The 27,015-nt window shown below is 37.1% G+C and overlaps 1 long non-coding RNA gene across 8 annotated transcripts in view; it reads left to right on the top strand.

Annotated features, from left to right (window-relative positions):
* LOC147342506 (uncharacterized) overlaps positions 1 to 27,015 on the top strand; it is a 1,735,326-nt gene that overhangs the window by 1,100,022 nt on the left and 608,289 nt on the right. For 7 of the 8 annotated variants that reach the window (XR_015157708.1, XR_015157702.1, XR_015157705.1 and 4 more), the window contains 2 exons: positions 17,583 to 17,793; positions 17,895 to 18,087. The exons of the other annotated variant lie outside the window; for it this stretch is intronic. This is a non-coding gene — a long non-coding RNA (uncharacterized LOC147342506). Of the gene's footprint in view, positions 1 to 17,582; positions 17,794 to 17,894; positions 18,088 to 27,015 lie in introns of those variants that run through there. 8 annotated transcript variants of the gene reach the window in all.

Genomic DNA, 27,015 nt, shown 5'->3' with positions numbered 1-27,015 from the left:
TTAGTTATAAATGAGGCTCATTCATAATACTTCTCATGGAAGATCATTATAAGGAATAGAAATATCTGTAGGGTACTTAGGCAGTGCATGACTCAGTAGACAGAGTAAAATAAGTGGCAGTAGTTATTACTCTAAAAGAAATCTTTACACTGAGTTAGCTCACTCAGAAAATCACTACCTCTGGGATCTTCCTGTCTGAAATCAAAACTTAAATATTTGTAATATAAATATTAGGAGAAGGAGGAGCAACAATAGTAGTATCCTTTTAAAATCTAGAGGTAACCCCAAGTATGAGGGAAGCAAACAAGTAATCATTGAGTTGTGTGAAAATTAATAACCATCTTTCCTCCAAGTTTAATCTTCTTTTATAAAAAAATCAGTTGTATCAAATATTAATTTGCCTAAAACAATAAGGACAACTTTATAGACTTTTCTCACTCCAAGGAATAGTTTCTGCTCTAATAATCATGGGCAAGTTAAGTGAGTATTCATCATCTATTGAAAAAGTCTTCAGTTAATAATCATATCAGAATTCTCTTATGACTCATATAATGTCCTCCTTTTACTGTCAATTCTTAGCAAATATATGTAATAGCCAACTCGGTCTCCTCCCTGACCCAATTTAGCTATTCTGCTGTTCTAGACTTTAGCAGTTTATTTATATTATTATTATTATATTTGTAGCTTCTTTAAGGCTTATCTCCTGTTTATCAGAATCATTGCTTGCTTATATGGAGACAGTGTTAATTTTCTCCATGAGGGCTCCTTGAAGACTTTGACGATGTTATCATGAATACATGAATAACAGTCCATTTTATGTCCTATAACATCTAATGTATACTCTATTCTCCCAAAGTTTTAAAAAATGAATATTATAATAATGAGAGTAATGGGAGAAAACAACTTTTTTGTGTTAAGTGTCTCAATACCTTGACCCTGTTATATTCATTAAGAAACCAACTTATCAAACGAGTGTTATGAAAGAAGTTGGCAACAATCTTTCCCAGGCTTCAGAGACCTCTTTCAATGAAGGACTGTTCTGATCCTCACTGACCCATAGTCATCTTGGCATTCTTATCCCATAAGGAATAAATAACCTTAAAAGACCCAAAGAACTATATGAAAAATTCAAAGAAAAAGAAATCTCTTGACTTTAAGGAATTATTTTGAATACTGTGAAATATGAAATATTCTCAAATGAGGAATTTATATCTTTGAATTTAAAAAAAAGGAGTAGGAGGAAGCAGAGGAAAATTCTCCAGAGAGTAAAGTTTAAGACCAGACTTGAATTATCTCCCTCTTTTTCTCCAAAGGCAAGGCTCCCAATGACTTCCTCCAGGCTTGTGGATCCATTCACTACTGGAAACGTCAGGAGTGAAGAGTCAATATTCCCTTAGGCGAGTAATGAAAACAGAAGAGAAAGCCATATACACTTGCCATCGTCACTCTACACTGACTGTTCCTTTAAACAAACTTAGGCTGTAGAGCTTTTCAGCCCCATTACCCAAAGTAAAACAAGATGACAGTCTACCCGTGAAGGAGTTTATCATCCATTCACCCATTCCGTCATCACACATTGATTGAGAATCAACTGTAGAGCAGGCATTATAGGTTATGAGATAAAGAGATGCAGACAGTATAGTCCCTGCTTTTAAGAGTACTGTATTTTTCTCAAAAGCTTTTAAAGAGACTAAAGAACAAATATAGTATGTTGTCAAAACACAACAGTGAGGCAACGAGAGAAGAGGCTAAGTGTATATGCAGACCTAGTTATTAGAAATTTATATCAGAGTCAGGTAGGTTTCTGTATGGTTCAATTTTCCAATGCTTTTGACATAATATTTTTAAAAGAGATTAAATCTACAGCATTTCCCAATCTACTGGACAAAGGAAACCTACTTTATTTTGAGCATACTTTTGTTTTTTGTAGAGCAATGATGATTATTTCATGGGGCAGACTTTGGGAATTAAACTACACATGATAAGAAGAAGCCAACTAATGATTATAAACTGGCATAGTTTGTGAACAGATTTAACTTAAGACAAATTTACATCAGTAGCAGAATAGCTGTATGAAGAAAGATAAATGTGGGTTGGAGAAAAGTTGAAGAATCTTTACATTAGTCCAAATAAAGAGCAAGGAAATCCTACACTAAGGTAGTGGTGGTTGGAAGAAAGGATAATCCCTAAAGAGCTTGTTAATTTCCACAATGTCTGGTAGAGGGAAGGGGGTTCAGGATGGGGAACACATGTATACCCATGGCTGATTCATGTCAGCCTCCAATTAAAATAAATAAATAAATAAATAAGAAACTATTTGAGGACCAGATGGAAAATTGGAGGAGGGGGAATCTGTGCATTTGGACACATTGAATTTGAGGAACCTTGGGTATGAATACCTAGTAGGTTATCCTGGCATTGTGTCCATGGACTTCTCCATGCATAGACAGAAGTAAAAACTACAGCAATAGATGATATTTATCAGAGCTATAAAAGCAAGAGCCCAAGCTACTTTCTGATTTTGCAGCAAGCAGGTTGTGATTAAAGGTCTGCCGTCTTATGTTGTTGCATGTTGGGCATGCATGACAGACATAGTGTCTCCAGTTGATCCTCAATAAAGTACTTTATCAAACTCACCTACCTGTCTTTCCAAAGTTCCCAAAGTAAAAAGAGGAAAAAGAGTTAATGCATCACCTAACTACTCACTCAAAAAAAAAAAAAAAAAAAAAAAGAAAGAAAAAAGAAAGTTTGATGGATAAATTCTTTTATAAGGTTTAAAACATTTCATCTCTAAGGGTTCAGACTCCACTAAAGCATTTCTTATGAGACCATCTTAGAAATAACTTAACATATAAAGTTTAGGAAAGAAACAAAGATAAGAAAAGCAAGTCTATTGGCCAAGGCTCCTTAAAGGCTTATTTTTTCAGTGACCTGTAAAACCTGTTTGAAACAAATGTCATATTTTGTTGTGAATTCAGATTTCAAAAAACTGTTTTATGTTAACTATATATAAGATTTTATTTCCTTAGTCTTTCACCTAGGGAGTGAGTTAAGCAAAACTGGGCACCAAAAAGTAACAGGAATGTTATACTCTTAATTTAGCTTCCTTACTCTCATTTTTTCAGTGACTACATCCCTCTGCGATGTATTGTGATGAGGGAAGAAGGAGGAGGATAGGGTATATGTCTGGAGAAGGCAATGGCACCCCATTCCAGTACCCTTGCCTGGAAAATCCTGCGGATGGAGGAGCCTGGTAGGCTGCAGTCCATGGGGTCACTAAGAGTCCGACACGACTGAGCGACTTCACTTTCACTTTTCACTTTCATGCATTGGAGAAGGAAATGGCAACCCACTCCAGTGTTCTTGCCTGGAGAATCCCAGGGACTGGGAGCCTGGTGGGCTGCCGTCTATGGGGTCGCACAGAGTCGGACACGACTGAAGTGACTTAGCAGCAGCAGGGTATATGTCACAGAAGCAGGCGGGATGCATAGACAAAAGAGCTTTCTAAGACTTCAGTATGTTTTTCAGTGGTGAAATTAGGTCTATTTCTCTTCTGGTTTTGCCACTGACTCTCTCCATGACCTTAGTAACCTTACTTCATTTCTCTAAATCTCAATGCCCTTATCTGTAAAATTAAGGATTAGGCTAAAAATCTACTTTCAGCTTTATGTGACATAATTTTAATTTATAATATTTTACTTGAGGCTTATACAAATATCTCAGAAAGTTGGTTTACAAAAGAATCTGATAAAAAGGAACATAATGAATACTAAGGAGGAAGAAAAAAAAAGCTTTCTTATTTCTAACATTTTTTCAATCAAAACACAGAGCTTTTCCCTACTTGAAACTATAGATTGCATGTCTTTTTTCATAATAGAAATATTATTAATCCAAAATGGTAGTGACATTCAAAGTGTTCATCCCATATGTATTTATCCTTAAGTGCCAGTTAGCATATTTCTAATTGTAAGTGTTGAATGATATCTTTCTATCTTTCTTCAGCGAAAGGATAGAGATCTTTATTTCCAAGTCCTTACTTATTTTTTACCTCTGTCATTAATTCTAATTCTAGTTAAATTAAAGGAAACTGACTTACTATCAGATTCCTACTTCCTATTTTAAGATTGCCTTGGTTTAGCTTTGGATAACATTGGAAACCATTGTGCCTTAGAAAGTATTACAGACCCCTCCAAGATTTTCTTTTCTTCTTTTCTGTTCTCTGTCGAGTGCATGCTTATTATTTATGGTGGAATGGAAGGCTCACAGTAAGATTCTTGATAGTATTGTATCAATATATAAGGGCAGTTGAAATTCTGAATTTTCTTAAAATCCTTTGGAGTTATATCTGTCACATCGAAGGAGAATTACTTGAGAAGACTTGATAGTAGCTATAAATAAGCAACAACATTCAATCCCCTTCTAAGAATTTTACTTCAAAACTTCCAAGCAATATTTGTTCTGCTTTTAATCCCAGAAAATAACAACTGAGTCAAGAGAATAGACAGAATAGGAATTGGGAGTGGAAGAAGAGAAGAAAGATAAATATCTTGTAAGTTCTGATTGGCATTATAACCAGCAAAACAGGTAAAACTTGGAGAATTGTGGGAGTAGATTTTGAAAGAAATGACCATTCTTTTTTCCAAGAACCTTGGCCAACTGGGTCATAAATGAATCACAGCTAGTGGCTGGAAGGAATGTTCTCATACATATTTTACTGAGCGAGTTCTGACTATCTGAGATAGCATATATTATTGAAAATATTATTTTTATAAAGTCTGCAGCCCCTACACATATACTTCAAAGCTAAGAGGAAGCAAAAAGAAGTCAGTCTTAATCCTGGAAAAAGACAGACAAAATAAAGAAACAAATTAAGCTAGAAAAAAAATAATAACTGTCTCTCAGATCATAGTACTTTCCTGTTTTCCAAATGCAGTTTTACTTGTTGTTAATGGAATTGATTTATGCTCTCTGGTCTGCAAATACTTCTTTCACACTGGCTGAATTTCTCAGTGGTGCTGAACTGCATCAAATATTTAGTATGAATTCATCCACTACTTAAGTATCCTCTAGCAACAGGTTTTCTGGATGTGTTAATGGATGTTGTATACCCAGTGGAGATTTTGTAAGAAAGTCTTATTCTGAATTTCTATTCTATTTTGATACCTAGTGCTCTGTGAATATTTCTCTCCTTTCCTTTAGTTGACTGTGAGTTGTTTGAAGATGCCACCCCTTCTTTTTTTCTAGCTGTTCATTTGTCTCCAAGGTTAACCACAGTACCTGGCTGGCACCTAGAAAGGATTCACCATCAGTGCTATGCATGCAATAAAAGAATATAGTATCCAACAGCTATATTTCTAACCTTTCCTGTCATAAGTAGAAAAAAATATTTCCTTGGTATTTGTGAAAAAAATCTATAAGATTTTCCCCGGTAGAGTGAAGGAAAACAGAAACAAAAGCATACTGAGTACTTACTATCTGTTAGATTGTGCCAGGGGGTTATCAAATAAATAGTGTTTTAGAATCCTCTCAGCAACCTTGATAGAAAGGTATTATCACCATATTTTATAAGTGAGAAAAAAATAAGGGCTCAGAAAGATGGGCTAACTCACTGTTGGTCTCTTAAGTTTATCAATGCAGAATCAAGATGTGAATCAAATGTTCTTTTCAGACTATGCTGAAACATAGACACACTGAGGAGTACGTGAGTGGTGTGCGTGTGTGTGTGTGTGTGTGGACAGAGAGAGAGAGAAAGAGGAAGTACAGCTATCCTTTGTGAAGGTCCTTTACTTGGTTCTGCTCCCCTGGGAGCCAGCCATCCAGTACATCCCATTCACAACTCTGATCCGTTGGGCTAGACTAGAAATGAGGCCATTGCCATATCTTTCTGCACAGTCTTTGAACTAACCTATCTCTGTTCGACGTCTGTAGTACCAGGGAGAAGACAATCAGATACTGCATACCAGGAGAGTCATTCCTATAAAAATGTCTTTCCTCCCTATTAGACTGTGAGCTTCTCAGCATCAGGATCATGGCTGATCTGTCTTGAGTGAAATAATCTTCCATCTCTCATTTCCCCTTCATTTTCATAGACACACAGACCTTGTTATTGTTCCTTTTAATTAGATTCCTAATTGGCCTCTGACCTCCCTTTCATCATATTCACCCAAATATAGATCTGATCATAGAAATATTTTGCTTAAAACCTTCACAACTCTCCGTAGGCAACAAGACAAAATCCAACTCACCTAAGACAGCATTTAGGATGCTGTCTTATCTGGGTGCTATAGGATAGCACCTAGACAGCATTTAGGATGTTCTCGATCCTGCTGTGTCTTTCTCTGCTGTCACGTTTGCTACTTCCTACCACACCTGCTCTGAACTGCAAACGCAAAGCATCCCTCACTCAAAACACCCAGCTCTCTTTATTGATGAGGTTAACTTAATTGGAATATGTATATTTCTTCCTCAAATTAGAAAAAAAAAATTGCCCACTTGTACCTCAAGTGAAAGTGTTAGTCACTTAGTCATGTCCTGCTCTTTGCAACTCCATGGACTGTAGCCCACCAGGCTCCTCTGTCCATGGGATTTTCCAGGCCAGAACACTGGAGTGGGTTACTATTCCCTCCTCCAGGGGATCATCCCAACTCAGTGATTGAACCTGGGTTTCCTGCATGGCAGGCAGATTCTTTACCACCTGAGCCACTAGGGAAGCCTCAAAATTCATCTTAAATAGCACCTGCTCCGTGATGCCCTTCTTGTTGTTCAGGCACTTAGTCCTGTCTGACTTTGCAACGCCATCAACTGCAGTGCACTAGGCTTTCCTGACTTTCACTATTTCCCAGAGTTTGCTCAAAATGCATGTCCATTGAGTCAGTGATGCCATCCAACCATCTTATCTTCTGTCATCCCTTTCTCCTCCTGCCTTCAATCTTTCCCAGCATCAGGGTCTTTTCCAAAGAGTCAACTCTGCATCACATGGCCAAAGTATTGGAGCTTCAACTTCAACATCAGTCCTTCCAATGAATATTCAGGGTTGATTTCCTTGAGGATTGACTAGTTTGATCTCCTTGCTGTCCAAGGGAATCAAGAGTTTTCTCTAGCACCACAGATCCAAAGCATCAATTCTTCAGTGCTCAGCCTTCTTTATGGTCCAACTCTCACATTCATACATGATTATTGGAAAACCATAGCTTTGACTATACAGACTTTTGTTGGTAAAGTGATGTCTCTGCTTTATAATTTGCTATCTAGATTTGTCATAGCTTTTCTTCCAAGGAGAAAGTGTGTTTTAATTTCATGGTTGCAGTCATCATCCCCAGTGATTTTGGAGCCCAACAGGATAAAATCTGTCACTGTTTCCATTTTTCCCTCATCTATTTGCCATGAAGTCATGAAACTGGATGCCATAACCTTAATTTTTGAATGCTGAGTTTTAAGCCAGCTTTTTCAGTCTCCTCTTTCACCTTCCCCAAGAGGATCTTTATTTGCTCTTTGCTTTCTGCCATTAGAGTGGTGTCATCTGTATATCTGAGATTATTGATATTTCTCCCGGCAATCTTGATTTCAGTTTGTGCTTCATCCAGCTTGGCATTTCACATGATGAGCTCTGCATATACGTTAAATAAGCAGGGTGACAATATAGAGTTTTGTCATACTCCTTTCCCAATTTTGAACCAGTTCATTGTTCCGTGTTTGACTCTGTTTCTTCTTGGCCTGCATACAAGTTTCTCAGGAGGCAGGTAAGATGGTCTGGTATTCCCATATCTTTAAGAATTTTCCAGTTTGTTGTTATCCACACAGTCAAAGAATTTGGCATAGTCAATGAAGAAGAAGTAGATGTTTTTCCAGAATTCCTTTGCTTTTTCTATTATCCAATGGATATTGGCCACTTGATCTCTGGTTCCTCTACCTTTTCTAAATCCAGCTTTTATATATGTAAGTTATCAGTTCACATGCTGTTGAAGCCTAGCTTGAGGATTTTGAACATTACTTTGCTAACATGTAGAATGAATGCAGTTTTACCCTAATACTCATATAAGGTGTTTCCTCAGATCACCTTTGTTCATTGTTGAAATACACTGAGAATATTTCTTTGGGTGTCCCTTTTACTACATGATATCTTGATTTGAAGTCTGAGATTTTTTTTTTCCTGCTTAGTATTTTTTTTTTCAAAAAGGAAATGACTGGCTAGGTTCAGGATCTGATTAAGAAATGGCCAGTTGTCATCATTGCAGTCCCTTTATCCTTAGGCATGACTAATCTTTATATAAGTGTTTTCCTTGGTTCTTAATGAAAAATAAGAAATATTTATGGAAAATTATAAATTCATTCTTAATGCTAGAAAAAAGTTTTTATATTTATTTCTTATTGCATGTCTGGAAGAAGAAGGATGTAGCAGAATCGAAGAAGGGAACATTAATATTAGGAAAAATAGAAGAGAATTTATAGTGGAATAGAGTTTCAATTCTGACATCACCATTTAGTGCTTTTGATTCTTTGTAGAGTAGTTCGCAATAATGAAAGATATATATCTGTAATGATCAACATTTACAAAAGTTATTGTCTTCAGAAGGGGTCAGTAGAGCAGTGGCCTCAAAATTTGCCCAATAGATATCTACCTTTCCTCTGAATCGCCTCTTCATTCTCTCTCTCCATGTCCCTGTGATTTAATTGACTTCTTCTTTAAGACACAGCTTGAGAAACACCTTCTTCAAAAGGCCTTTCTAAACTGGACAAATACGGATAGTGTGCATGTTTGTATGTATTAGGGAAAGAAGGATTTCCTCTCTATCCCCACAGACTTTTTTTTTTTCTATAATACCATTTAGTACTGTACTAATAGCATATCATTATTTTATCGCAGATCTATCTATCTTCTTTATGGGGTAGGGAGTGTATTCTAATTCCCTTCTCCAGGGGATCTTCTCAACCCAGGGTTTGAACCCAGGTCTCCTGCATTGCAGGCAGATTCTTTGCTGTCTTAACCACCAGGAGAAGCCCATATTCTAAATATGTAGCAAAATACTTAGTGAAAGTTAACAATTTAATTAATATATGCCACAAAATTGAAATGTAAGCCCCAACAATGGATTTTTATCTTTAAAGAGACATTTAAAGACTATGTTAAATTCACCCACTTTTGTGTTATCTTGTCCTTCCCACAGTATCCCCTGAAGTACTCAGCAAAGTTTTATATACAGTGGCCACAAGGCAATGTTTACTGATGGAAAGAAATCTAAGGAGCTGTCATGAAATTATTATATTTTTAAAACTACCAAACAGATTTAATTCAATTCAGTTCAGTCCCTCAGTCATGTCCGACTCTTTGTGACCCCATAGACTACAGCACACCAGGCTTCCCTGTCTGTCACCAACTCCCAGAACTTGCTCAAACTCACATCTATCAAGAGATGCCATCCAACCAACTCATCCTTTGTCGTCCCCTTCTCCTCCCACCTTCAATCTTTCCCAGCATCAGGGTCTTTTCCAATGAGTCAGTTATTCACATCAGGTGGCCAAAATATTGGAGCTTCAGCTTCCACATTGGTTCTTCCAATGAATATCCAAGACTGATTTTCTTTATCTCTTGCTTTTTCTATGATCAAATGGATGTTGATTTCCTTGCAGTCTAAGGGGCTCTCAAGAGTCTTCTCCAACACCACAGTTCAAAAGGATTAGTTTTTCAGCACTCAGCTTTCTTTATGGTCCAAAACTCACATCCATACATAACTGCTGGAAAAACCATAGCTTTGATTAGACAGATCTTTCTTGGCAAAGTAATGTCTCTGCTTTTAATATGCTGCCTAGGTTGGTCACAGCTTTTCTCCCAAGGAGCAAGCAGCTTTTTAATTTCATGCTTGTAGTCACCATCTGCAGTGATTTTGGAGCCCAAGAAAAGAAAGTATCTCACTGTTTCCATTGTTTCCCTATCTGCCATGAAATGATGGGACCAGATGCCACGATCATATATTTTGAATGTTGTTTTAAACCAGCGTTTTCATTTTTCCTCTTTCACTTTCATCAAAAGGCTCTTTAGTTCCTCTTTGCTTTCTGCCATAAGGGTGGTGTCATTTCCATGTCTGAGGTTATTGATATTTCTCCCTGAAATCTTGACTCCAGCTTGTGCCGCATTCAGCCTGGCATTTCACATTATGTATCCTGCATATAAGTTACTGCAGCTACTGCTAAGTTACTTCAGTCGTGTCTGACTCTATGTGACCCCATAGACAACAGCCCACCAGGCTCCCCCATCCCTGGGATTCTCCAGGCAAGAACACTGGAGTGGGTTGCCATTTCCTTCTCCAAAGCATGAAAGTGAAAAATGAAAGTGAAGTTGCTCAGTCATGTCCGACTCTTGGTGACCCCATGGACTGCAGCCTACCAGGCCCCTCCATCCATGGGATTTTCCAGGCAAAAGTACTGGAGTGGGGTGCCATTGCCTTCTCCAGCATATAAGTTAAGCAAGGTACAGTATACAGCCTTAACATGCTCCTTTCCCAACTGGAACCAGTCTGTTGTTCCAAGTCCTGTTCTAACTGTTGATTCTTGAGCTGCATACAGATTTCTCAGGAGGCAGGTCAGGTGGTTTGGTATTCTCATTTCTTTGAGAGCTTCCCACAGTTTGCTGTGACCCACACAGTCAAAGGCTTTAGCGTAGTCAATGAGGCAGATGTTTTTCTGGAACTTTCTTGCTTTTTTGAAGATCAAACAGATGTTGGCAATTTGATCCCTCATTCTTCTGCTTTTCTAAATCTAGCTTGAACATCTACAAGTTCTGGGTTCATGTACTGTTGAAGTCTCACTTGGAGAAATTTCAGCACTACTTTGCTACTATGTGAGATGAGTGCAATTGTGTGGTAGCGTGAACATTCTTTGGCATTGCTTTACTTTGGAATTGGAATGAAAACTGACTTTTTTCAGTCCTGTGGCCTCTGCTGAGCATTCCAAATTTGCTAGCATATTGAGTGCAACACTTCAACAGCAGCATCTTTTAGAATTTGAAATAGCTCAACTGGAATCCCATCACCTCCACTAGCTTTGTTTGTAGTGATGCTTCCTAAGGCTCACTTGACTTCGCACTCCAGGATGTCTGGCTCTAGGTGAGTGATCACACCATCATGTTGAGGGTCATGAAGATCTTTTTTGAATAGTTCTGCTGTGTATTCTTGCCACCTCTTCTCAATGTCTTCTGCTTCTGTTAGGTCTATGCTATTTCTGTCCTTTATTGTGCTCATCTTTGCATGAAGCGTTCCCTTGGTCTAATTTTCTTAAAGAGATCTGTAATCTTTCCCATTCTATCGTTTTCCTCTTTTTTTTTTTTTTTTGCATTAGTCATTTAGGAAGTGTTTCTAATCTCACCTCGCTATTCTTTGGAACTCTGCATTCAGATATTGTTCCTTTTCTCCTTTGCCTTTTGCTTCTTCTTTTTTTTTTTTCTCAGCTATTTGTATGGACTCCTCAGACAACCATTTTGCGATTTTGCATTTCTTCTTCTTGGGGATGATCTTGATCACTGCCTCCTGTACAATGTCTCAAACCTCTGTTCATAGTCTTCAGGTACTCACTCTATCTATCAGATCTAATCCCTTGAATCTATTTGTCACTTTCAATGTATAATCATAAGTGATTTGATTTAGGTCATATCCAAATGGTCTAGTGGTTTTCCCTACTTTCTTCAATTTAAATCTGAATTTTGCAGTGAATACTTCATGATCTGAGCCAGTCAGCTTCTGGTCTTGTTTTTACTGACTGTGTAGAGCTTCTCCGTTTATGACTGCAAAGAATATGTCTGATTTTGGTGTTCACCATCTGGTGATGTCCATGTGTAAAGTCATCTTTTGTCTTGTTGGAAGAAGGTGCTTGCTATGACCAGTGCATTCTCTTGGCAAATCTCTATTAGCCTTTGCCCTGTTTCATTTTGTACTCCAAGGTCAAATTTGCTTGTTACTCCAGGTATCTCTTAACTTCCTACTTTTGCATTCCAATCCCCTATGATGAAAAAGATATCTTTCTTTGGTGTTAGTTCCAGAAGGTCTTGTATGTCTTCATAGAACCATTCAATTTTCTCCAGCTTCTTTGGTCCATGAATCAAGGTAAATTGGAAATGGTAAAACAGAGGTGGCAAGAGTAACATGGACATTTTAGGAATCAGTGAACTAAAATGGACCAGAATGGGCGAATTTAACTCAGATGACCATTATATCCACTACTGTGGGCAAGAATCCCTTAGAATACATGGAGTAGCTCTCATAGTCAACATAAGTGCAGTTCTTGAGTGCAATCTCAAAAATGACAGAATGATCTCTATTCCTTTCCAAGGTGAACATATTTCATTATTAACCATTTTATGCAATGTTTCTGAATGATTTTCCATTTTACAAATAGTATAGAAGGCTCCAAAAGGTTTAATTTTTTCATCAAAAGGATTGTGAGGAAACAAGAATTTAAAAATTTGTAATTCTCCTTCCACCCCCACAACACACAATTCAACACAATGAGCATTCATTGTACTAACAAGAGGCAATTGTCATCATCCATAATCAAGTATGATTTTAAAGAATTATTGGATCTTAACTTAAAATAACAAAAGTAAATAACTTATTGATATGGAAATTTTTTCTCCAAAAATTACCTCCCGCTTTATTGTTTTATCATGACTCACATGTCATTTCCTCATATAAATAGTATTCTGTAATGCCCCTCTAATGTCACAATTATTCACATTTGTATCCTTTTTAGTTGTCAGCAGAGGGCTTTCATTTGTATTCAATGTTTGGAAGGAGGTGAGCGATTTCTTTTGCTCAATTTCATGGATGAGAAAAATGAACTGAGGTATTTATTTCAAGAAAAGCACTATTAATTTAAAAGGCAAAGTCAGCTGGAAATCTATCTTTAGATTATCTTGCTGAGGTCATAATCTGTTTTGCTAATAAGTACATGTCCTGTTGTTTCTTTAGTGATAATAAGATCATGAGCACACAATTTTGAGATATGTGCCATGTCTGATCTTTCTCTCTACTTTGGAAACAAAATATCCTTTTACCGCCTTGACCTATTTCCCTGACAGAATCATTGGCATACATGAACAATGAATTTTTAAATTGAATTATTCCCTAGTACCACTATTTTTAATCTTATGAACACATCATTCACTTTATAATCTTAATAAAATATTCATTTATTTCATAAACATTTGGCTAAATTTTTGCATATCTAATGCAGAGATGTAGAGATGAAAATCCAGATCTGTACCTTCCAGGAAATGAATTGGAGCCTTGATGGCAAATTGACTTCATCCTATGTAATCATCCCTCATCATTTAGAAATGGTTTCTGTTGCACTGTGAAGAATTATGAGGCTGTATCATGGGGTCGCAAAGAGTTGGACATGACTGAGCGACTGAACTGAACTGAACTGATCCAGCCCTGATAAGTAAGGATGCTAAGCTCAGCTAGTAACGTCTACAATGGGAAAAGGATGGGAAATAGCTGCAGGTAGGTCAGAAATGCTAGGTGTGATGGATAGTGTTCCTTTCAATTTAGTTAGTGATTTGGTTTTTTTACAATAAAAATGTGTGTATTTTAGATTTTATAAATAATATGTGCTCATTTAACAAAAATAAAATAATACAGAACAAGTCTAGAAATAATGTAGAAATATTATATTTTACTCTGAGATGTTTGCCTTTAATGTTTTGATGATCCTCCTTGTGTAATTCACTGTATGTCTACAGAAAGTGAACATGTTAGTCTCTCAGTCATGTCTGACTCTTTGTGACCCCATGGACTGTAGCCTGCCAGGCTCCTCTGCCCATGGGATTCTCCAAGCAAGAATACTGGAGTGGGTTGCCATGCCCTCCTCCAGGGGATCTTCCCAACCGAGGGGTCAAACCCAGGTCTCCTGCATTGCTGGCAGTTTCTTTACCGTCTGAGCCACCAGGGAATTCCCAAATGTCTACAACATGCATCCAAATATTTATGCACTGTACATTTACATAGACTGTATCACACATTTTGAGTATGCACTGTGTATTTTTTCTTTATTTCGTTAAAACGTTTTGTAACTTTATTGGTTTATTTGCTGATCCCCTGCCAAACTACTTTCACCACCCCAATACTAGTATTTGTTTGAGGTGTGGTTATCTTTTATATATTTCTGCACATCTTGTTTTTTCTTGTGCAACAAAACACTCTGAGAATTACTCCAAGTCAGCTGCCCAGCTATTTTCTTTGAAAGCTTTGCCACAGTTAACAAGTCATTTTAATATCTAGCTTCTAATTCAGCATCAATAAGCCCCTGAGGTAGATACCAGATACTGTTTTTTTCATTCTTATGATGAGTAAATTACAATTCTGAGATTAAGTTACTTGTTCTTCTCTGACACGCATTAAATTATAAAGAAAAAAAGTTGGGCTAGATCTTCCTGGTCCCAGGTCCAATACCTTCCTCTCTGCTATTAATTGCCACAGTTAAGTTTAGGATTGTTCCAGAAAAGCTTAAGGAAAAAAGAGGTATTAGGAGCCTCAAAATTCACTTATCAGATTTCACTGTCATGATAATTACCTTTAAAGGTAATTATTATACCCACTGAATTATTATTATATCCATTATCTGGAATAAGGATCTGAGATCAGAGTTCATAGAACATGCCCAGCTTCCCCTACCTAGATAGAGGCAAGCCCAATGGGTGTGAAATGCTAAATTCCACATTTTTTTGAATAATATATTAAATTTGAGTCTAAATATTGTGTATTCTTTAAGTCACTTTAAAAAATAACTTTCTATGGACTGTATTTTTATTTATCATTTATTTATCTCTTTCTAGTATATGGAGATTTGGGGCACATAAATGCATCAGAGATGAAGGAGCTTTTCTCTAATTGGTACTTGGTGCCATAGAAGCAATAATGAGTTGAGAGAGAGTATCATCCATTGTTACACTGCATCTATACTAAACGAATGAATGGGCATTTGGAGCCTAGAATTTGGACTCATATATCTGAAGAGATTACATTTTATCTGTGGCTTCTCATTTTTTAAGGACAAGGCTGAGTGGGATTAAGGCAAAATCCTTGGGCAGCCGCAATAATGCCATTTCTTTATAATATATGAATAATGAAAATGAGCCATATGTATTTTATATAATCCTATCCATTACACACAAGTTATAAAAAGTGCCATAGTTGTTTTTTTTTTTTTTTATTTTTATCCCCAGATAAGTGATGCTACTATGCCAATTTTTCAAGGACATGTTAAGATGTATGTTTGTGTTTAAAACTAATAGATATTCTCTCTGCATATTAAATTCCCAGCATTTGGCTTTGTGTGGCATTTACAAAGTTCAGATAAATAGTGAATGGTTGATAAAAATAAAGTGCTGCTTTGTCAAGAGAAAAAAAAAAAGTATGTTCTGAACCTCAGGATGTAGACAATAACATATGTCACTGTTCAGTTCAGTTCCGTTCAGTCATTCAGTCATGTCCGACTCTTTGAGAGTCACTGTGCTGCTGCTGCTTCTAAGTCGCTTCAGTCGTGTTCGACTCTATGCGACCCCACAGACAGCAGCCACCAGGCTCCCCCGTCCCTGGGATTCTCCAGGTAAGAACACTGGAGTGGGTTGCCATTTCCTTCTCCAAGAGAGTCACTGTAGATTGTGCATTTTGTTTGACTAGTTGATTTGAGGCATCATAACATATTGATGCTTTTGAACTGTGGTGTTGGAGAAAACTCTTGAGAGTCCCTTGGACTGTAAGGAGATCCAACCAGTCCATCCTAAAGGAAATCAGTCCTGAATATTCATTGGAAGGACTGATGTTGAAGCTGAAACTCCAGTACTTTGACTACCTGATGTGAACAACTGACTCATTTGAAAACACCCAGATTCTGCGAAAGATTGAAGGCAGGAGGAGAAGGGGATGACAGAGGATGAGGTGGTTGGATGGCATCACTGACTCAATGGACATGAGTTTGAGTAAACTCTGGGAGTTGGTGATGGACAGGGAGGCCTGGCGTGCTGTAGTCCATGGGGTTGCAAAGAGTTGGACATGACTGAGTGACCGAACTGAACTGAACTGAAGATATTTTTAGATCTAAAAATAGCATAAAATGTCCTCTATTGTGTTTAGTGTTCACCAAGAGTGCACTTTACACTGGAAAGAACATAATAGTGGAACAAACTGTCCAGGTCTATACAATAAAAAGTGAATCTAAAAATAAACAATTGTTCTAGGCATTTTGACTGTGTAAGTAGGTCATTGATGTGGTGTCCAAATTTATTGTTTCCTTTTTTTGTTCATTTAAATACATAGCCTATGCCCACAAAAAGACTGAAGGTGGCATGTATATGTGTCTGTACTATTTAAAACGATGATCACTCTGTTGCTTCTTGTGTCTAAGGCATTTAACTTGGTGCTGCCATATATATTATCTCATTTGATGACTGTATTAATGATATGAAATGATCTTTGCTGACCTCACATTACCAAAGAGGCTTTCTTACTCTTGCAGTATGCTGTGGCCAAATTAGGACGGGAACCAACACAGGAAAGGAACCAACACTATCAAAGACTAGTCTTCTTTACTATAATTTTGGATCTGATTAAAACAGTCCTCATTGCCACATAACTGACTGCTGATGTGAAATTTTCATGAATTATTCAAAATAATGGAAAGGTAGCCCTTCTCAGATAAAAATGTACTATTAGCTGCAACTGGTTACTCTATTAGTAGGTCTGATGTTTTTTACAGCTCCAAATTACTGGGAGAAAAATCAACAGGATCCTTATATACTACTGCTGCTGCTGCTGCTAAGTCGCTTCAGTCGTGTCCAACTCTGTGTGACCCCATAGACGGCAGCCCACCAGGCTCCCCCATCCCTGGGATTCTCCAGGCAAGAACACTGGAGTGGGTTGCCATTTCCTTCTCCAATACATGAAAGTGAAAAGTGAAAGTGAAGTCCCTCAGTCGTATCCGACCCTCCCTGACCCCATGGACTGCAGCCTACCAGGCTCCTCCGTCCATGGGATTTTCCAGGCAAGAGTACTGGAGTAGGATGCCATTGCCTTCTCCAACATACTATTGTGTAGAAATGAATTATAAATAATTTTGTAAAAGGCAGGAGGAGAAGGGAACAACAGAGGATGAGATGGTTGTATGGCATCACCAACTTTATGGACCTGAGTTTGAGCAAGCTCCAGGAATTGGTCATGGACAGGGAACCCTGGCATGCTGCATTCCATGGGATCATAGAGTTGGACATGACTGAGTGACTGAACTGACCAATTCTCCATAGCATCTAGCAAAATTGAATCATTTTAATGTGTGGAGTGGTCTAAGAGTGTATTCAGGACCATAAAAATTTTTTTTAATCTACTTTATTAAAAATTACTCAAGATCCAAGGATTTTTTTAAAAGTTTCTGTTATATTTTCCATTAAAACATAACTGATGAGGGTAATTTAAAAGGCACCATTTATTAAACACTTAAATGTATTAAATATTACTATAGTTGATGGATGAGATATATAATTGTATTAATCATCATGCTCACTGTTCAACATGGAATGTATCATTCTCATTTTGTAGCTGAGGAACTGATATTCCAAGACATTAAATACTTTCTCCAAGGAAACATACTCACAAATGGCAGAGCATGGGTTGGACTCAGGATTCTCAGCTCCAAAGACTTGTGTGCAGTACGACAAGCTTTGTAATATCTTCCTTTACAATAACAAAATTTGAGCCTGATGAAGACAGTCTGGAATGATCAGTTGAAGACAGTTCTCTCATATAATGTGTGAGTGTGTGTGTGTGGGCGGGGGAGTGGTGGGGGATGGGGGAACAGGGTTATATGTCACTTCAGTTTCCTTAATGGTTTTTTTACGTTTTTCATTTCAGATTAATCATGTTGTCACTACCGTCATGTTACCCTGTTCGAAAGTGATTAAAGCTGATATATGTACATTAACAGAAGGAAAATCTGCTGCTTGTTTGGATGACCCATTGTCACAGTGACTTTCACTAAGATGCAACCTGAGCTGTAGGGATAGAATTCAGATCTTGGTTTTATTAAATTAATCTTTTTAGTATAGAACCTCACAGCACTGCGTTTTAAATTTAGTTAAGCAACCACTTAACTCTGTGTGCTTTTCAGTATCACTGACTTACTTGATGATTATTGCTGATCAGTAGAACAGACCTTACTTATCTAGGTGTCAGAGGCAAAGTTAAACAACTGTCAAGGATTTTAATATTCTCAGAAGCCTGGAGCAGGAGGCAAAATTAGAACTTTAGCTAATCTACACATTTGACAGGTGAGGAAACTGAAGCACATTCTTTCAGGAAAAATTTTAGACTCTTCACTGTTTCACTCATGACCTGATCCTGACTGGCATTCTCGTGTCATCTCCTTCTGTTCCCATTCTTACCACTCAAGTCTTCTGAAATAATAAAGTCCTCATTCTGCACAGCCTTGTTCATGAGGATGATTCTTTCTCCACTTTCGCAGAACTCAATCTAGCATTCTCTCCTTGGAGGTTTTCCTTGTCTGCCAGGATCCCACCTCCATCCACCTCCCGGGTTGCTGTATTCCCCTATAATATCTTGTATTGACCACCAGCAAAATGATTTGCGGGGTATTTTTAAGTTTCTAATCATATGGTTCAATTCCCCATGCATACATGTCTATCTTTTTACCATTGTTAACCACGTGCAAATACAATATAATTACTGATCTAAGTATCTAGCTCAATTGTAACATATGGAAATGACAACAATAAAAGTATAGGGAAGATATATTTAGCTTCCTCTAGGGTTTCTGTAACAGAATGACACAAATTTCATGGCTTAAAATAATAGATATTTATTTTCTCACCGTTCAGAAAACCAAAAGCCTGAAATAAAGATGTCACCAAGGTTCTTTTCCTCTGGTGGCTCTAAAAGAGAAACTGTCCCATGCCTCCTTCATGCCCCAATCTGTGGTGTGCAATGACTTCCAGATTCAAAACCAGTTTCTTCTGTGTTCATATGTCTCTATCCCATCCAAGTCTCTCTGTGTACCTACTTCTTCTTACAAGGATAATAGTCACTGAATGTGTGGTCCTTCCTGAATCCAGAATGACGTGATCTCAAGATCCTTAACTAATTACATCAGCAAAGATCGTATTTCCAAATAAGATTGCAGCCTGAGCTTCTGTGTATACATGAAGTTTGGGGAACACTATTAAGCTCATAGAGGGCTAAACGTTTTCTCTAGTCATATTTTTTAATAGTAGAACTGAGACTAAAGAAAGTCCTATTTCTGTAGAGCATGCTATCTCATGAGAATGCATTTATTTGATTTCACATTTGAAAACCTGTTCAATTTGCTTTAGGGATTTGAAAGACAGAGACAGAGACCCTCTTCTGCAAATATTTACTTTCTAAAAAGTATTGAAAAAATGAAATTAATTTCCCGTGCCTTTACTTGTATTCACCCCTCAATGGTTTTCCTAGGATAGGAAAGTTTGTAACTAACTAGGCATATTAGCAGAAAGATGAGTTGAGCTAGAGATGAATTATCTCCTGTAGATTTGCACATGGCTGTATGTATCTCTTAATGCTTTTAATTCTCTAGGGTTTTAATTATCTAAAGATAGTTAAAATTATTTTCTGGAATTTTTATTTTGTTTCCTGACATAACTTGAACTTGATTCAAAATGTAAACATCATATATCCATTACCTTTTTACAAAGATATTCCTATTTGAAATAAATGTCCCAATGTTCAGGAAAAAATTTCTGTGTTCAGTTATATGAATTCCATTCTTTGGTGAGCACCTGTAGGAAGAATTTTGTTTAGTGCAGAAGCCCCTAAAATGATAAGAATTTGTGGGTGCTTACATACCTGGCTTATCATTGTGGCTTCTGGTTATACTGGTAGTAGAAATTTTTTTAAATAAATAAAGGAGAGTAAAGGAAAGGAAAAGGATGAAAAGGAAGGGAGGAAAGGAGGAAGAAAGGAAGGAAACTTAACCAATAGATCTAAAAACATAGATTCATCAAATAAGTCATTCATTGGACAAACATTTATCACTTGTTGCTCTATATCAGATACTGGGTAAGGAACTTGTGATGCAATGATTAGCAAGACACTGTCTCTTCTTACACTTTAGAGGGACATTCAAACAAACAACTTATTGTAACACTGCATGTTAAGATATGACACAGAAGTAAATATATGGACTAGTGGAAATTCTTAACTGGATATTCAACACACATTTGAGAAATAAGGACTCAATCCTCCTTTGACAGATAACGAAACTGAGCTTTAGAGAAGGACACTGTTACTGAGCTTACCGACACATAAGATGACCAGTACTTCTTATCCATTCATCTGCTAATGGGATAAGAAAGCTGTGGTACATATACACAATGGAGTGTTACTCAGCCATTAAAAAGAATACATTTGAATCAGTTCTAATGAGGTGGGTGAAACTGGAACCTACTATACAGAGTGAAGTATGCCAGGAAGAAAAACACCAATACAGTATACTAATGCATATATACGGAATTTAGAAAGATGGTAACAATAACCCTGTGTACGAGATAGCAAAAGAGACAGTGATGTATCGATCAGTCTTATGGACTCTGTGGGAGAGGGAGAGGGTGGGGAGATTTGGGAGAATGGCATTGAAACATGTATAATATCATGTATGAAACGAGTCGCCAGTCCAGGTTCAATGCACGGTACTGGATGCTTGGGGCTGGTGCACTGGGACGACCCAGAGGGAGGGGAGGGGAGGGAGGAGGGAGGAGGGTTCAGGATGGGGAACACAGGTATAACTGTGGCGGATTCATTTCAATATTTGGCAAAACTAATACAATACTGTAAAGTTTAAAAATAAAATAAAATTAAAAAAAAAAAAAAGATGACCAGTACTTCTGTCACTTAACTACGAGGTGCATGGATTGCTAATGCTAGAAACGGGTATTTTTCACTTACTGCAAGCTACTTTTACTCTAGTGCTTGAAAGCTCAGGTCTTACTTTGGAAACGTAGTGAAAGAGCTATAATTTTTGTGAAATCCCATTAGCATAACCCAATTACTATATGCTTTGTTCTCTAAATTTAATCCCTGTTTAAATGAATGCAGAAATAGTCAGTGGACAAAGCTAGTTTTCAATCCTAGTTGTTTTTTTTTTTTCCCCTCCTGGTCCACTTCTCTTTTAACTCAGCTATTTATACCAATCCAGTGACGTCGACTGGGTATAATTTGTCCCTTAGGGAAATTTGGCAATGTCTGATGGCATATTTTATTGTCACAGCGTGGGTGGTGGTACCATTTGCATGTAGGAAGCAGAAGCCAGGCATGCCACCAAACAGGCTACAATGCACAGGACAGCCCCACCATAAAGATTTTCAGCCCAAAATATTCGGTTAGTGAAAGAAAGTTCTATCGTGTTAATGTATATTTTATGATAACTAGAGCATTCTACCAATAGTCAAATCAGCAAACTGCTGGAAGATTTAAGAGAAAGTATGTGTGTATATATATATATATATATAGATTCTATTTTAGTTTGCTGTATTTGTTTGATTATTTTTCTCTTATAGTACATATATCCCAGTGCCTAACACAAAGCCCATCCAACATATATGGCCATCAATAAATATTTGTTAAATTTAAAAAGTTTGTTAAGTTACTACTAATTTATTATTGAGTATTACCTTTTGGTCAATTTCTACACATATCCTCTAATTTTAAAAATAATCCTTGAAGAAAGTGTTACCATCTCCACTATTTAAATTTAGTTTCAAATCTCTAAAAATGACTAAGTTTTTCCATCTCTTCTTGGAAGCCTTCCAAAACTTTAGGAGCTGATAAATGAGTCCCTGCTGATTTCCTGGAAGCTTCTTTTGTATATATTAACCACTATAAAAAGAAGCTGCTATACCCACAAAATATAGAAAGTTGTACAATATTGCTATTGTTTGCTAAAAGACATGTGTTGCTACCATATAAATACTTGTAACTTTTGAAATTTGCATAAAATTGGACTTGATTTATCACACTTACTGTTTAAAGGACATCCTCATTGTGATTTGGGTTCAGAGGCTGCTCCATTGAGGAAATCCAAAAATTCAAACAAAACTGCCTCAATTTCTTACACTTTTTTTTTTTTCACTTTTATTGAAATATGGCAGTGGTTTAGTCACTAAGTCACTTCTGACTCTTACAACTCCATGGACTATAGCCTGCCAGGCTCCTCTGTTCGTTGGATTTTCTAGGCAAGCATACTGGAGTAGCTTGCATTTTCTTCTCCAGCGGATCTTCCCAATCCAGAGATCGAACCTGGGTCTCCTGCACTGCAGGCAGATTCTTTACCAACTGAGCCCCAGGGAAGCCTCAACTTACAATGCTGTGTTAGTTTAAGGTGTACAGTAAAGTGACTAAGTTATATATATGTATATATATATACTTTATATCTCTTCTGTTATATGCTATTACAAGCTATTGAGTGTAGTTCATTGTGGTATACAGTAGGTCCTTATTGGTTATCTATTTTATATATAATAGTGTGTCCTTTTTTAAAACATTTCATTTTATAGTGGAGTATAACAGTTAACAATCGTCAATTAACAATCTTGTGATAGTTTCAGGTGAACTACAAAGGTACTCTGCTGCTGCTAAGTCGCTTCAGTCGTGTCCGACTCTGTACGACCCCATAGACGGCAGCCCACCAGGCTCCCCCGTCCCTGGGATTCTCCAGGCAAGAACACTGGAGTGGGTTGTCATTTCCTTCTCCAATGCATGAAAGTGAAAAGTGAAAGTGAAGTCGCTCAGTCGTGTCCGACCCTCAGCGACCCCATGGACTGCAGCCTACCAGGCTCCTCCATCCATGGGATTTTCCAGGCAAGAGTACTGAAGTGGGGTGCCATTGCCAGCCGTACATATACATGTATCCATTCTCCCCCAAACTCCCCTTCCATCCAGGCTACCACAAGACATTGTGAAGAGGTCCCTATTGTTGTTGTTGTTCAGTCTCTAAGTTGTGTCTGACTTATTGAGACCCCATGGACTATTGCCAGCAAGGCTTCTCTGTCCATGGGATTTCCCAGGCAAGAATACTGGAGTGGATGGCCATTTCCTTCTTCAAGGGATTTCCTGACCCAGGGATCAAACCTGAGTTTCTTGCATTGGCAGGCAGATTCCTTAACACTGAGGGACCAGTGAGCCCAGAGTTCTCCATAGTGTGTCTTTTTTGAATAACTTCCTTAGTAGCTAGGTTTTTAATTATTTAATTCTAGGCTTTTTCTTTTTTGTTAAATTAGAATGCAAACATTAAATAGTACAACAATTTAAATTCAGCTTCTTACAGAAATGCCTTCATTGAACAGAGTGAGTATACATGTGTGTGGAAATGCATTTGAATGTATGCTAAAGGAACACTTATTTGAACAATATGAACAATATTTTGGTATATTTTAAAAGCCTTAGAGGAAATTGTTATTCATTTTATCAAGTAGTTCTTGATTGTGTAAATGGTGAAGGCTAGAATGTTAATGGTATGTGTTAAATACCAACTCTGTACCAGGACTTTTGCTGGGTATTTTGGTATATAACTCTTCATCATTTTAACAAAGATGTATAAAATATTTCACTGAGTTTTAAAGTTAAGATAGCTGACTAGGCAATAAACATACAAAAATATGCTTTGCTTCACTAGAGACAAGATGAAGCTACATTACCATGACAATGAAATAACAAGATATCTCATCCACTGGATTTGGAGAAATTAAAATATCTGACTATTGACTGGAAAGTGAAGCAATAGGTTCCACTGGTAAGAATGTAATCACTCTGGAAAACAATTTGTCATTAACTGAAAAAGTAAAAGAAAGAGCCTTTCTAAAATGACTGTTTCATTAATCAAGGATTACGAGTAATCAAATATAAGCACCTCATGTCCATTAGGCCAGATTGGGTATGATATGTATCTTTGCCCAGCAGTAGGCTTCTTAAAAAGCAGAGACATTACTTTGCCAACAAAGGTTCATCTAGTCAAGGCTATGGTTTTCCCAGTGGTCATGTATGGATGTGAGACTTGGACTGTGAAGAAAGCTGAGCACTGAAGAATTGATGCTTTTGAACTGTGGTGTTGGAGAAGACTCTTGAGAGTCCCTGGAACTACAAGGAGATCCAACCAGTCCATCCTAAAGGAGATCAGTCTTGGGTGTTCATTGGAAGGACTGATGCTGAAGCTGAAACTCCAATGCTTTGGCCCCCTCATGCGAAGAGTTGACTCATTAGAAAAGACCCTGATGTTGGGAGGGATTGGGGTCAGGAGGAGAAGGGGACAACAGAGGATGAGATGGCTGGGTGGCATCACTGACTCGATGGACATGAGTTGGGTGAACTCGGGAGTTGGTGATGGACAGGGAGGCCTGGCGTGCTGCGGTTCATGGGGTCTCAAAGAGTCGGACATGACTAGTGACTGAACTGAACTGAACTGAACTGAGGCTTCTTAAGAATCTACCCTGGAGACACACTCATACACTCAGGAGACATAGATAGCATGTTCATAGAAGCACTGCTTGTAATAGCAAAACAGAACAAACTGGGGCAAAAATGAGCTAATGGAGATTGTAGTAAAATGGTGAAGTAAATATTTGATTATAGTTATATATCAGAATACTATACAATAATGAAAACACTGACTGACAGTTAAATGTATCCAAAGAGATAATTCTTCAACATAAAGTTGGGTGAAAAAAGCAATTTGCAGAAAAAAATAAATAAACATTCACTATGATTGCATGTGTGTGAATTCCTGAAATGCAAACAGTTAAACATCTTGTTTAGAGATACACAGACAGAAGGGAAACACTTTAATGTACCTACGGGATTGACTACTCTAAAAATTCATGAGCTTGATTATTCCTGAGAGTGAATGGAGTAAAGACAATCGGTCCTGAGAGGGCTATCCAGGGTTCTTCACAGATATTGGTCATACTTTGTTAATAAATATGGGTATATGTAGATTTAATGTCATTTTTCTTTTTTCTTTCAAATGTATTATATATGTATATATATATATATATAATATTCTTTTTAATTAATTAGATGTTAAACAAATTATATTTACTGAAGTAAATCTTAGAAGGATTATATAACCTATCCAAGTTTATTTCTAATGACAGCATCCCATTCAGGATTGTGTGATCCAGATCCCATGCTCCCCCACTTCATTTTTTGGCTCTGCTCAAGGTGAAATCCCCCTAGCACAATGCCCAGGAAGAAATTGCCTCTTCTGGTAATCATCTTGTTTTCTCATATCAGTGAATGCTATGAACCACCAAGTGTCTTCCTTCATTAAATTAGCTGCCAGAAAAGTTATTCTGATGTACATGTTCAACTACAGTAATTAGCTCATCATAAATACTTAATTCACATATTTTCTTTCTTATAATGCTTTCTGATTTCTCACTCACCTTTAAAATTAATTCACTGTTCTGATTCTATTTCATATGTAGTCTTATTATAAATAATCTAAAAGCTTTTCTTATGAGTAGTGAATAAGCAGTTTTTCATAAGAAAACAAATAATTTAGAACCACTACATTTTCTTTAAAGATCTAAATTATTGCTTTTAAGGCAGAATCCATTAGTTTCTTTTCTCTCACTTCCTAAATCTTTGTGTTTAACATGGCTAAGTTCTCATAGCAAAGGAAAGAGTCAACAGATAATTGAAGATAAAACCTATGAAATATGAGAAAATATTTGCAAACCATATGTCTATTAAGGGATTAATATTCCAAATATATGGGCTTCCCAGTTGGCTCAATGGTAAAGAATCTATCTGCCAATGCAGGAGATAAAGGTTGGATCCCTGGATCAGGAAGATACCCTGGAGAAGGAAATGGCAACCCTCTCGTGTTTTGGCCTGGGAAGTCCCACGGACAGAGGAGCGTGATGGGCTACAGTCTATGGAGTTGCAAAGAGTCAGATATGACTGAGCACACACATATTCAAAATATATAAGGAACTCAAATAACTCAATAGCAAAATAAATCAAATACCCAATTAAGAAATAGGTAAAGGACTTGAATAGACATTTCTCTAAAGAAGACATACAAATGGTCAACAGGTATATGAAAGGTATTCAGCATCACTAATACTAGAAAAATGAAATATGAAACTATACAGTGAGATAGTATCTTACACCTTTTAGATTGGCTATTATCAAAAAGACAAAAGACAGCAAATTTTTATGAAGATATAGAGAACAGAAAACCCTTGTATACCCTTGGTGGGAATGTAAATTGGTATAGCCTTAATAGAAAACATTTCATCAAAAAAAATTTAAACTAGAACTATCATATGATCCAGTAATCCCACTTCTAGATATATATCCAAAAGGAAATGGAATCAGTATCTTGAAGAGATATCTATACTGTTGGCCAAAAAGTTGTTTGGGTTTCTCTGTAACATTTTATGGAAAAATCCAAATGAACTTTTTGACCAGCCCAATACTCTGCCATGCTTATTACAGCATTATTTACAAAAGCCAAGATATGGAAACAATCTATATATCTGTTGATGGATGAATGCATAAAGAAAATGATATATGTACATAATGAAAACATATATAAGGGAATATTTTTGAGTCTTAAATAAAAGAACCTCATGCAGTTCATGACAACATGGATGAAACTGAAAAACACTATGCTAAGTGAAATAAGCCCAACATAGAAACATAAATACTGTATGATCTCTCTTAACATATGGAATCTAAAATAGTTGAACTCATAAAGGCAGATAAAAGGATCATTGCCAGAGCTCAGGATCGGGAGAAGTAGGAAGATTTGGTCAAAGGGTACAAAGTTTCATTTGTTCAGAAGGGAAAAGTTCTGGTGATCTAGTTTATAGCACAATAAAGAGCCTCTTAAGGAAGGTGAAAGAGGAAAATGAAAAGCTGGCTTAAAATTCAACATTCATACATCAATATGTTGATGTATGGCAAAACCAATACAATATTG

This window comes from Bos grunniens, chromosome 29, assembly GCF_055505025.1.
Source record: "Bos grunniens cultivar Pamir isolate PY7600 chromosome 29, Bosgru_T2T1.0, whole genome shotgun sequence".
Lineage (NCBI taxonomy): Eukaryota > Metazoa > Chordata > Mammalia > Artiodactyla > Bovidae > Bos > Bos grunniens.
Note: the sequence above shows the minus strand (reverse complement) of the source record. Positions and strands in the feature narration are given on the sequence as shown.